Source organism: Callorhinus ursinus, unplaced genomic scaffold (genome assembly GCF_003265705.2).
Source record: "Callorhinus ursinus isolate GAN/ISIS: 27379988/994484 unplaced genomic scaffold, GSC_fseal_2.0 scaffold54, whole genome shotgun sequence".
Taxonomy (NCBI): Eukaryota; Metazoa; Chordata; class Mammalia; order Carnivora; family Otariidae; genus Callorhinus; species Callorhinus ursinus.
Window position 1 is genome coordinate 5,445,689 of NW_027397116.1, and position 14,104 is coordinate 5,459,792.

A 14,104-nucleotide genomic window follows, 5' to 3' on the forward strand; every position below is an offset into this window, starting at 1 on the left:
AAAGAAAGAAAGAAAGAAAGAAAGAAAGAAAGAAAGAAAGAAAGAAAGAAAGAAAGAAAGAAAAGAAAAAAAGAAAGGAAAGAAAGAAAGAAAGGAAGGAAGAAGGAAGGAAGAATGAAGGAAAGAAAGAAAAGAAGGAAGGAAGGAAGAGAGAGACAGGGAGAGAAAAGAAAAGAAACAAAAAGAAAAAAGAGAAAGAAAGAAAGAAAAATACAGTTTGGCAATCACATTCAACTTATAAGCTAATTTTGAAAGAACTGACATCTTTACACTATTGAGTTTAAACTCCCCATAGCCAAATAACTTTCAATAAACTCACTAACGCCCATTACACTCTGAATGCATCCAGCTAGAAAACATTTCCAGAACACCTGCATGTTTTATTTCTCACTAATTGAGTTGAAAACTTAACACACCCTTTCATGATATCTGCATTAGTTAGTAGTATTATACAATCTAACTAAATACTACACAAACCAATGTACACAAAAAGAGAATTGTTGTTCCTACCAAAGCTGAATTGAGTGACTTAGAAAGACTCAAAGAAAAGAAGTTGCTAAGATTTCATGTGAGAAATTGGTAAAATATTACAACAAGCAAATTGTGAAATTCTAGAAGGAATCTGCTCTCATATTACCTCATCAATACTTTTAACTACAAGTGTCAGCTCAAAGGAAACAAAACCAGACATCTGAGATGCTGCCTTTTCAGATATGATCTATGCAAAAAAGTCAACACGGAACTCCAATCAATGATCTTGCTTAAAGAAAACATTTAAAGCTCAGCTCTACAGAAAACTATTGATGAAAAAATGTCAATTTATATGTTGAAATTTTCAATAATATATTTTAAATTTACATTTATCTTTTCTTTAAGTATTCCATGCCTTAGGAAACTTTATCATCAATTGACCAATTATCAGTCCCAATTGTGACAGAGAGGCTTTCTACACATTCTCTCCACGTACGTCAGTCTTCTTCAGTGTTCTTAAGTAAAAAATTTTATTATTTTTTCAAAAAAAGTCTGTATTTTTGTTAATTTTATTTGCAATTGCTTCATGGTTTTGTTGCTAAAAGAAATTTTTATCAATCATACTTACTAATTGTTTTTTGCTTATTAAAAGAAAGATACTGTTTTATACATTGATCTTGTATTGGTCTACTGGTTATTTTGATAGACCATTTTGTCAGTCTTAATATTTTGCTGGTTTAGATGGGAGGATATGAGTTTTAGGTCAAGTTCCCTAGAAAGTTGACTCTGAGATGGAGAATTTCTTTTTCTTTTTTTTTAAGATATTTTTTAAAGATTTTATTTATTATTTGACAGAGACAGAGACAGCAAGAGCAGGAACACAAGCAGAGGGAGTGGGAGAGGGAGAAGCAGACTTCCCACGGAGCAGGGAGCCCGACGTGGGGCTCGATCCCAGGACCCTGGGATCATGACTTGAGCCGAAGGCAGTCGCTTAATGACTGAGCCACCCAGGCGCCCTGAGATGGAGAATTTCAAGCAGACAGTTTATTAGGAAGATCTTTCCAGATTAACTTCTGTTGAGGAGGGGGACATAGCAAACCTGGGCAGAGGGAGAAGTTGGGCAATGATGCTCATCACAACAAAGACCACAGAGCTTTCCCCCAGGGAGCTCCAGAACTGGGACAGCCCCGCAAAGTTGCAGAGCTGAGGCAATAGGACCAAGCACTTATAGCGTCATCTTATCCAGTCTTTGAATATGAACCATATCCAGGGACAGGGTATAACCTTGAGTAGGGCAGCCCTCTTCAGCCAAGACCCACCACCACAAGGGGAAACTCAAACCTCACTACTCTCAAAGTATGGGAGAATGAGTGCTTCAGTCATGGAATGGGGAGAGCTGGGTGGCATACCACAGCACCCACTACAGTATGAATTGAAGATTTTGTTCTTTTTTTCTCAAACACTTACATCTCATTTAATTTTTATGGCCTTCTATTATGTGGCTAGGCCTTCCAGTAAGTAAAGGCAAGCATTCTCATCTTTCTTCCAGGCTTTCACTGGACATCTGATGGTTCACTGTTACATGATATTTGCTCTAAGTTTCTAACAGACACTCTTTTTGGATTAAGGAAGGTGTTTCCTATTCCAAAAAGTTATGATAAAGATTTTTATCATTAATAGGTATTAGAATTATCAAATGCTTTTGTAACATCTAATGGAATGAATGGGTGATGTTCTCCTTCTAATCTGCTATTGTAGTAAATTATATCGATACTTTTAAAAAATATCAGCAATCCCTGAAATCTAAGATAAACTTTACACAGTCATAATATGTTATTCTATTAAAATACTAGATTTTTTTTCCTAATAAATTCATTTAGGGTTTTCATTCTTACACTATAACTGAGATTGATCTGTAGCTTCATTTTCTCCCTTTACTATCTTTGGATTGTGGTCATATTGGTCTCATTAAGATAACTGAATGATTTTCCATCTTTTCTATACTCTAGAATAACTTGTATGATGAGAATTAACTGGCCTTTAGATTTTTAGTAAAACATACACTTATCTTGGCGTGGCATTTGAAAATTAGTAGGTGAGTAGATCTTTACTGTTTCAAATCCTTTTAAGGTCATTATGATCACAGATTTTTAATTGTCCCTCCTTGGGACAATTTGATCCTGTGTATTTTCCTAAAGAGTTGACCAATGCATCTAGGTATTAAATGTATCGGTGTAATTTGTTTTATTCTTAGTAAACTCAAGTTTTTTTTTATTTCTTTTGGATGTAGAGTTATATATTTTTCATTTATTTCTTGACATAGTTTATAGCTTTTCTATTTTTCTCATCATAGTTGCCACAGGCTTTGGTTGCAGAGATCCAGCTTGTAAATGCATTTCAGCACATAAAATTTACCCTAGGAATCATCTGGCTTTGTTCCCATAGATATTCAAAACCCCATTTGTTTCTTTCACTTCCATATATGTTACAATTTCCATTTTTTTCTTTTTGCTAATGAATTTATTAATTTTTTTAAAAATGTATAGATAAATGGTGCTGGTGCTATGGGAAAAACAATTTTCAAGTTCTCCTATGTTTATTGCTGAATGTACTGAATTATAATTTTTTTTGTAATTTTTGAGATTTTCTGACCTAGGACACATTTAATTTATGTAAATGATCTGTATAAATTGAAAAGAATACATATTGTGTCTTGGATGCAGAAATGGAGACATATATATATACACATATACATATACATATATGTCTACATAAATACACATGCATAACTGAATACATATATATACATCTACATAGGTCACAGCAAGAGAACCCTCGCCCAGAGCAATGATGATAATGTGCCATGATCTGAAGATTAGGATTAATTCCTCCCTTTGCCACTAAGGTCAGAAAAAATTTTTAAAAACCCAAAAATAAAGAGAACCATCATCTGAGGGTTTCCTCGCTCCTTATTCCCGTTGACACTCTGCCAGTTTCCTTGTCTCCAGGGGGGATCCAGGCTTTCTGAGCTCACCACCACTGATATCCATTCAAAGAGAGGTTTTGCTCAAGTGCTTCAGACCAATGTACTTTTTTTTAAATTTTATTATGTTGTGTTAGTCACCATACAATCACCAGTTTTTGATGCAGTGATCCACGATTCATTGTTTTTGTACAACACCCAGTGCTCTGTGCAGTATGTGCCCTCCTTAATACCCATCACCGGGCTAACCCATCCCCCTAACCCCTCCCCTCTAAAACCCTCAGTTTGCTTCTCAGCGTCCATCGTCTTTCATGGTTCATCTCCCCCTCCGATTTCCCCCCCTTCATTTTTCCCTTCCTTCTCCTAATGTCCTCCATGCTGTTCCTGATGTTCCACAGATAAGTGAAACCATATGATAATTGCCTTTCTCTGCTTGACTTATTTCACCCAACTTTTACATCAACATGGATGGGACTGGAGCAGACCAATGTACTTCTGACACGGTGAGCAGAAGCATTCTTGCTGGGTTTGCTCCCTTCCACCAGCTAGGAAGCAGATTGCTTCTCGACCACTAGGAGGAATACCTTTCCTGCTAGTAAAAGTCCGGGTGAATGGAACATAGAAGCCTAGAGAGGGAGACGAGAGTTGGACCAGAGGTAAGGATGCAGTGGATTCCAGCTCCGTGGACCTGCCGGCAGACTGCATGCATTGTCACTGTCTCTGACCCCACAGGGTCTTTGCACATGCTGTCCTTTTGCCCAGAATACTCTCCTTCCCCTATCCACCTGGTTACTTCTACTCATCCTATTCTTCAGGTCCACTGTCACTCAGTAGTGAGAGCCATCTTCCCTTAACTCCTTGACTACGTTTATTATCATTCTATTTTCATAAACATGTAAATCCTCCTTCAGAGAATTATCACACTTCCAGCTTCACAATTTCTTTTTGTGGCGGTTTGGAATTTATCCCACTAGGCTGAAGGCAGAGACTGTGTGTGTGTTCCACACTGTTGCCTGTCGAAGCCTAGTCGAGTGCTAGGCTTAGTTAACACTCAATAAAAATCTATTGGCCGAATGAATAAATTTATTTACTGCTGGTTGTTTGGCTGCTCGATTAGTTTAAGTTCATGGAGAGGAGAGGAGTAGAAAGCAAGCTTCACTCAAAGCCGACTCTTAACCATCATGTGGCATTCTTGTGGGGTCGCGCAGGTGTGCAGACCAAAGTTGCTGATGGATGTGAAAGCTGCTCCTCTCTCTATGCTTTCTTTTCCCTTCCTTTAGCCTCTTCCCCTGTTTTTTTTCTCCTCTCCTCTGAACAAGACTATGAAGACGTGCTGTGATTAGTTTTGTTAATAACGCTTCAGGCTACGGAGACGAAATTATAATCTACCGAGGAACTCTCTTTCCAGGAGATGGACCATATATTAATAATACTTTCTAGACACATCATTTGGATGATTGCATATCACTTATTTAATGTTCCTGCTAAGAAAATTATAAATTAAATCCCTCTTTGTTAAAAAAAAATCACTATTTCACCAAGCCTGCTGTTAAACTGAGATTAACGTTCTATTATCTAAAGTATAAATTACCTAATAATTCCTCCCACCACACGGCTCAGGAATTTAGAAATCCTGTATCAGGGTTTCCTCTTTTAATGTATGTCATGAATCTCTGCCTCCTTAGGACACATACCAAAATGGCATTTTAGAGTTGTTTAGTACAGCTAATTCCAGCCCCAATGTCTCAGCTTTGATAAAAATCACAGGTATTACACACCAGGATCCTTCCTCCCCATTTTTCCTTTATTCTCTCTTCTTGTTTACTTCTTAAGGAACCACAAAAATATTATATATTTGTATATCTTTAATTCACCTTTTCTTTCTAAAAACCATCAAATATCCAAAGTTTTTAAAGTACTTGAATCTATCATTTCTACATAAACCAGATCCTAAAATAAAAAACAATAATAAAGAGAGAAACTCTTTCCATTCTTGATTTTAAGAAATGCAGAGGCACTTCCTGGACTAGATTTCAAATCCTAAATCCAAGGCTCTTAGGGACTTAGGCTCAGAATTCTATTATCTGTGAGAAACAAATCAATGTAATTTCACATGAAATATTAAAATAGCAATCCTACCAAAATACATATTGTCATGTAGTGACCTGTGCACATTTTTAAGATTATGTTTTATTCATCTTATCTGTACACCAAGAAAGTTTGCTTTGAAAGCTGGTACTGGCTTCCACTTTGTGAACACTTGAGGCCCTTGGTGGCTGTACAGAAGGGGCTTTCCTCTCAGCTGAGCTGACGCCTGGTCCCTCCACATGATTTCAACAAGTGTAAATAATTTTTTTTTTTAAATCCAGCCCTTGGAATAAAGTTCTGTTTTCTGTTCAAAAATAAAAATCGTTTTTCTAACATGGCCAACTGTCCTGTTGATTGCTGTGTAACAAACCACTAGCAAAACGATGTGGCTTGAAACAAAAATTTAATATTATCTCTCAGAGGTTCTGTGGTTTGACTGGAGCTCATCCATGGCTTTCCCTTGGGGTCTTTGATGGGGTTGGTGGAATCGCATGTCAGTTGGAGTTGCAGCCTGAAAGCTCAGCTGAGCTGGACACACAAAATGGCTCCCTCAGAGGGTTGGCACTTGATACTGGTTGTTAAATGGAAGCTCGGCTAAGGGACCTTGGTCTTCCCTCATGTGAGTCCCACATTGGACCCTTGGGCTTTCTCACAAGAAGAGGACATCTAAACCACCAAGCAATCCAGATGGAAGCTGCAAGACTTTCACGGGACTTGGCATCAGAAGTTATGGGACAGTAGTTGTATTGTATTCTACTGAGTCATGAAGAACAGTTGTGACTGATGGAGAGAGGAATAGATTCTACCTCTGGGGGGAGAGTGGCAGAGCCCAGAAGAACATCTGAGAAGGGAGATGCTTTAGCAGCCATCTTTGAAAAATAGAACCTGCTTCAACCAATCTGCTTCAGCACATCTTAAACCTAAACAGGGTAGAACTCCTTCCCAAAAACAACACAGACTGACTGATTAGAGGCCAACAGTGTGACCACTACATGCTACCCAGGATGATATGGAGGCATAATGTTTTGAGGTAAGTTGTGTTCCCCAAAAAACTCATGTGTTGATATCCTAATCCTCAAGAATGTCAACTTATTTGGAGGTGAGTCTTTACAGATATGAGCAAGATAAAATTAGCCCATTAGCTTGGGCCCTAATCCAGTGTGTTGGTATCCTTATAAAATGGGAAATGCAGCCACAGAGACAGACACACACTCAGGGAGAACACTGTGAGGGCAGGATGGTGATGTTTGGGGTGATACATCTACAAGCCAGGAAATACCAAAGACTGCCAGCTCACCACCAGAAGCAGGGGAGAAATTGAGCAGCTCACAGCCTCAGACGAGCCAACCCTGGGGGCACCTGATCTCAGACCTGTAGCCTCCAGAGCTGTGAGACAATAAACTTCTGTAGGTTAAACCACTTAGTGTGTAGTACTTTGATACTACAGGGCTTTCAGGTAACAGCAGTAGGTTAACAGATCTGACCTTCCCTCAGGAAGTACACACATTCACTAGTACTGACCTATTTCTCTGCAGCCACTACTCACAGGCAAACTCAAAATGAAACACACCATTCAAAGGGGTTTTCTCCTGAGTCCCACAAAAGATCTAAAAATTGTACAGCTACACTTGCCTACAATCCTCAATTACATGGTTTTGTTTTAAATTTTCCGTCCGTCCTTCCTTCCTTCCTTCCTTCCTCCCTCCCTCTCTCCCCTTCTTTCTTCCTTCCTTCCTCTCTCTCTCTCTCTCTCTCTCCCTTTGTCTTTTCCTCTTTCTCTGTTTCTTCCTCCCAGGCAATCTTAGGAGAAACTCTTTTTTTTTTTTTTTTTAGGCTTTCAGGCTGATGTCGTTAATAGGGCCTTTGGTGTTCCTAATTGCTTATCACAGGATGACTGCAAACCACAGTTGGGCAACCTGCAGAGAATCAAAGGACTCGGCTTGGATTTCGTACACCAAGGTGTGTGGAATCAACATTAAACTCTGGCAAAGAAGATCAGAGCCTCCCAAGAATGTACATTTAGTACCTGGCAGTTTCCTGAGGGTGAGTCTTTTGGATCTTGCGTTAAAGTTGAGATTCCTCCCAGATGTTAAGGGGGCAGCCTTCTCCCAGGACCTAGCATCATTTCAGCTGGAGATTATTAAAAGTTGTTGGCATGTGTGTTGACAAGACTTTGCAGGTGCATTGATTAGCACCTGCGGGCCATTGCATAGACACCCTAAGGGAAGACCTTAGCGGGATGCCTTCCAAACCCTTCCCCCTAAAGCATGGGAGAAAGCTTGGCTTGGCATACCTGCCCCAGACAAACGCCTTCCTTCTCCTCAACCCCACTCCACTATCATGTCAAGGTAGAGTGGCTGGCTTCTGATAAAGCAACCCTTGTGAGTACATCCTTCTATACTATGTGATGACTGAACTGTTGGAAAACTGTACATTAAGGAAGACACCAGTAACCAGGACTACTTGTGAACGTATTCCTTATAAATAGTCACTGAACCCAATAGGACCTAAACTAAATATTCCAAGTGGCAATGGCAATTTTGCATGTTCAAATGAGTCAAGAGACTTCTCTCCCACAGGAAGATCATTTTTCTCCAAAGAACTGGCTGAGGGACTCCAGCATGAATCAGATCATCATAGACTGTCAAAGAATCTTAGAGATGCTCTTATCCAACCTCCCCATTTTGCAGATAGGGACACAGAGACCCCAGGAATAAGGTAACCCAAGGTTACAAACCAGTTTGTGGCAGAGTCCCAAGGGCTGGGAATTTCCATATGTAATATGATCTTCCCCAGATAAACTTGGTTAGAATTCCATAATGTGCACAACATCTGCCACAGTCCAGAGTCCTGTCAGGAGATTCAGGCAGTTTTCTTGTGCTCTGAGAAGCTGCTACCCCCAGCTTGATGTAGGAGTGTCAACACTGTAACAGCTTAGACAGTGGCTTGCTGTGGCCTTGACAACGTAGACCTTTGAGTCAAAACACCCTCTCCCATTTGGCCTTCTATGTCTATGAGGGGGGATCAGGGGAATAACCTCATTAGGAGGATACATTATCATCAGGCTTTCATTGTACTTCATTGTTTCATTTGAGGAGCATCACTCATGGGATAGACCTCAAAGGCGAGCCTTTCAGAACATTTATCTGCTTCCCAGTGTACATATTACCTGAAGATGGTACATATTTACCATAGCTCCCTTTTTTCTGTGCCCCTAATTTTTTGCAATTATCTCTTAAAGAGACTGATTTGAGGAAAATGAGAAAGAAAGAGAGAGAGGCACTTTGGAGTCCTTGAAACCCACTCCTGAACCAGGAAGGTGAGACATCAGTTTGCTTTGTGTCCTGGGAGTGCATACGGCTCACCCCTACACAGTCCAACCCAGATTGCAAAATATATTACAGAATATGTGCCAGGAGCAGATTTATTCCAAGCAGTTCTACAATCCTGCTTGAAGGTGCTACCAGAAAAGAGGTTAGAAGGAGAGGCATAGACTTAATTTCTCCAGGACAGACTTCCTCCACAACCAGCTGAATGTCAGTGAAGCCTTGGGCAGGAGGTACAGGACCCACATTTTGTGTCTGGGAGGAAGTCAGTAATGAACAGGTCTTTCCCCTTAGACCTGGGCAGTGGTGGAGCCAGCCTCTGCCCAACTGCAGTGCACCCTGGCTGCTTCTAGGCCATCACCGTCTTCCTATTTGCTATTTGGAATCACAGTCTGCGGCAGTGCCTTGGCCAAAATCAGACTTACAGGCGGCAGGGCCCAAATGGAGCTATAAATAAAATAACAAATATATTTCAAAAGGACCTAATTCTGCTTCTGCTGGTATCCTGATAGGTTAATATGAGCTCCGTCTGGGCCAGGGACCTGCACCATCTGTCTTTCTGCGCTGTCCTGGCTGAGCAGCCCAGTGCATATTAAAATCCAACAGGTGCACTGCCTACGTTGTTTTCCTTCCTTAGCTCCTGAGGAAATCATAAAACAAATATATTACTAGAGGATGGTTTCTGGGGTACCCTGTGAGCAAACGGAGAGGAAAACTAGATCAACAACCGGCCAACGGGGACAGTAAATCAACAGACGAAAGGAGGAGTTTGAATAGACTCTCACGGGCCTCCAGGGCTCAGCCAAGGACAAGTCCCCTGTCAGTCAGGGCCTGAGCACTAATGTCAAAGCCAGCTGGTGCCGGGAGCCCGCTGGCCCTGAGGAAATGATTGAGCCGTCTGTCAGCTGCTTGCGAGCCACCAGAGGCCAATGTGATGCCGAGGGAGGGTGGCGTTCCTCGGCCCTGAGCTGTCTAGCCCCCTGAGCGCCAGGTCTGCCTCCCTGTCCATCCCATTCGCTCCATGCCTGTTTCTCAGCTCCTCAAAACTCAGCCAGGAAAGTGAGGGATAATCATTCCGACATCAGAGAATGTGACGACTCAAGATTGATTTGTTCGGGTCACACACACTCCTTCCAGGCAGATGAAAACCATTTTCTTTCCAGATTGTAGGGGAGTTCGGCACAGGGGGTTCCTGGAATTAAGGGAAAATGGGAAGATAACCAGAAGAGGGCTTTCCAGAAAACCCTCTCGCTAGATCTTGGTGTAGGATTTGACTATATGCCAGCTGTTGGCATCCTAGGAACAAGTTTCACACTTTTCCTATCTGCAGACATTCTCCCCCAAATAAGAAGTTACAAGAGCAGACAACATCCAAGTCAACCTGATCATTTCTTTTATTCTCTTCTTTTTCTTTTCTTTTTTTTTTCAGTGTGAGTGTGAGGATCAAAAAGGTGTGTTCTGGGGGTGAAGCTAAGTTTGGTCGTGACTTGTGCATGTCTTCAAAACACTCAGTATTTTTCCCAATGCTTTCTGTTTGACTCACAAGTTCTACTTCACAAGTTTGACTCACAAGTTTTATTTTTTTAAATAATGATTTTATAATGGAAGGATCGCAACTTCAGCTTATTTGTCATGTTGACAGAAGTCAATTCAAAAGTGAGGGAAATGGTGAAATATGAGGAATTTAGGCACATCAGGAACCCTAAAGATATTGCTGTCTAGTGCAGTGTGTGTATATAAGCCCTAGACAGACACATATATATGTGTGTGTATATACATACATACTGCCTCTCACACATATACACATATCCCACCATATCACAAACACACATACCACAATACATACACACATACACACACAAAGCACCATAGTATATATACACACACACAACACACATATACACATGCATGCATGTATACACACACTACACACCATATCACACTCATATATGGCACACCACACGCACATGCATACACCACACACACACACACAGAACACACACACACACACACACATACACACACCACCACACACATCATACCACACACACGCACATAAGATGTGATTTTTAAGCCTGCTCCAGAAGAATTAAGCAAGTTCTTTATTCCACAGTACTTTTGGGGATCAGGTGCTCACAGTATCAGGGGGCCATGTAAACATCACTTTTAATAGCCCAGTCTTTGGCTTATATCCATTTTGAGAAAATTTTTCAATAAATTAGAGCAAATTTCTCATAAGCCTGAAGGAACTAAGCCCAACTGTCCAGACCTCCATTCTTCCATCATGTGTGGGTGTTTAGGGGAACTTGGTTTTAAGAAGCTGTCAGCAATAAGTCTAAAACTAAGAAAAGAAGGAAGTCTTGATTTATGACCCAACATGTGGAGTCTCATTTCAGAAATGTAAAGAGTATAGGCCTATGCATAACACATATACACACGCATGTGCACACAAACACACACACTCATATACATATTCACACCTACATACAATCATATGCCACTCCCACATCCACCCATGGATACACACACAGACGCATCCCACGTATGCCCGTATACTAGTATATAAAAAACACACACATACTCAAAGAATATACCATGATATAGATGTTCAAAAACTATCCAGAGTCAGTGAATACTCCAAAAAAAAATGAACTATCTATTCAATGATAGGAATGCAGAACTTGACCATAGTCTTCCTTCATGATTCCAAGTGAGATTTGCAAAAGGACTATGTTATAAGATTGTTTCATCCATGAAAGAGACTCTTCTGTCTATAATTACTAAAACAATATCCTTTGGAGTGAAAAATAAAACAGTAGCTATCATTTATATAACCACTTACTGTATGCCAGAAACCACTAACCTGAGCTAAGTTTGTTCTTGGTTGTTTGGAGGTTGTGTTATATAAGAAGGGGTGTTGGATAATTATTTTCCAGGGTTTGCTGAGATAACTACTCTGTAGAAAGAATAAAGGAGATGTGACTCTATTACCTGATTCCTTGAGGCTCATAAGACACTAGTGATGTTGAGAACTGACCAAAATCAGGGAAGAAGCTCCAAGGATAAGAAGTAATGTGATTCCATGAATCATGGAACACTACATCAAAAACTAATGATGTAATGTATGGTGATTAACATAACATAAAAAAAAGAAGTAATGTAATTTCTACCTTTTTTTCAGGTTTTGGTTACGTTGTGAGATCCTGAAATCCTAAATTTCTTCTCTCATTTTTTGTGGTCTCCTATTTTCTATAGGTATTTTCAAGTTTGTTGTTTAGTATTTCAACTTTGTAGGCACAGTTGTTTTATGATCTAGGTCTGATAATTATAAAATCTGATATCTTTGCCAACCAATTTCTGCTGTTGCCTGCTATTTCTGCCAGTTCCTATTTGTTGCCTTGTTTTGTTGGGTGTCTAGTTATCTTTGAATGCACATTGATCATTGCCCTTGAAAACAAACTGCAGGGGCACCTGGGTGTCTCAGTTGGTTAAGCATCTGCCTTCAGCTCAGGTCATGATCCCAAGATCCTGGCATCAAGTCTCACATCAGGCTCCCTGCTCAGTGGAGAGCCTGCTTCTCCCTCTCCCTCTGCCTGCTGCTCTGCCTGCTTGTGCTCTCTCTCTCAGTCAAATAAATGAATAAAATATTAAAAAAAAAAAAGAAAGCAATCTGCAACCTGGATGAATAGTTCCCTCTGTTGTTTTTGTTTTGCAGATGCTTTGTTTTCGCTTCTTTGTTTTTGCTTCTGCAGATATGCAGGATACTTCTATACAGGAACCACCTCAAACCAAGGCTTCAAGTTCTAGGGCCCACCCAGGTTATACATGTCTGGGGTAAAAATCTGTACCAGTCTATAGCCATCTCTGGAATAGGTTTTTATGTATTCCCTCCTTCCTTTCTCTGTTGCCATTCTCACTACTGATAAGTCTTTTCTACTCCCTAACATTAGGGGAAGAGAATGGGTTCAGTTCTGATTTAGCCTTAAGTATATGGCTCTTTGGGTCCCCACTTAATTGGTGAGATCTTCCCATAAAACTCCTAATCTTCATCTTGGACCTTGACTTATGACCCCTTTACTCCATGGAGCCAGTGACCCCAAATCCAAATGTGCTGCATGTGCAAATACTTTTAAGGGCATAAGCAGCCTGGATGTTCCAATATTCTACCTACGTTTCTGGATACTGGCTTTCATTCATAAATGGGCCTGGAATTTCCTCATTGTTTTTTAGCTTTTCGAAGATTTTTATTTTTAAATAAAAATTATATCCAGTTTTTATTATTTTTAACAAGAAGATAGACCTGAATAACCTAGACTACAATTACCAGAAATAGTTTATAAGAGGGCATTTTCAATTTGGAAGTTACATGGGAAATTTGTTATTTAATGAATCTAAACTATATGTCTTCTACAATATTATGGATCTCATCAGAGAGCTTTGTGGTGTACTGTACATAAGTTCACATTGGTGTCATACCTGAGAGCTTTGACTATACTAATTATAAATTATTTATAGATAAATTGATTAGGAAAACACAAAACACAAAAAGTGTCTTGCATTTGCTATATTTCACATATTGTGTGTCATCCACCATGCAATAACTGTCTTTTGACAGAAACCCTCCATATCATTTTCCAATATGGTAGATTTTTGAAAGCATAGTGTGAACACTGCAAAATGCCCTGCTTTGGAGAGACTTATCTGTTCAAAGTTTTCCTTGGATTTATCTTATATTTTCTCATATAATCATATGTCCACTTAGACTCATTTGACTAGTAATTCATTGAAAAGGCAGACACTATAATTTTACCTTACAAGGAAAAACTGATGGAGTTCTCTGGTTTCTTTAAAAATAAACTAATCTTGATTATTTGTATTTTTCCCCAGTTCTAATGTCAAAAACAATAGCTCCTGAATAAAGAAAATGCCAAAGCATAAAAACAAACCAATGCATTTAAATTGTAGTATTACTTTTTAAAAATAAGACTAGATGGGACTGCAATTTTATAACTGAACCACATTTTAATTCTATCTTGCACAAGGTCATTGCACACGTGATTTGATTTCTCCTTAGAGCTTTCTCATCTCTTCCTAGGAGGCTGAAGAATTTATAGAGACAAAATAGGCAAGAACATTTCTTAGAGAATATGCAATGCGGTTCATCCAGAATGACATCTTGGAGGTTACTTTGTCCTCCCTGGTCTCATATAAGTCATTCGGATGCAGTAAAATATTT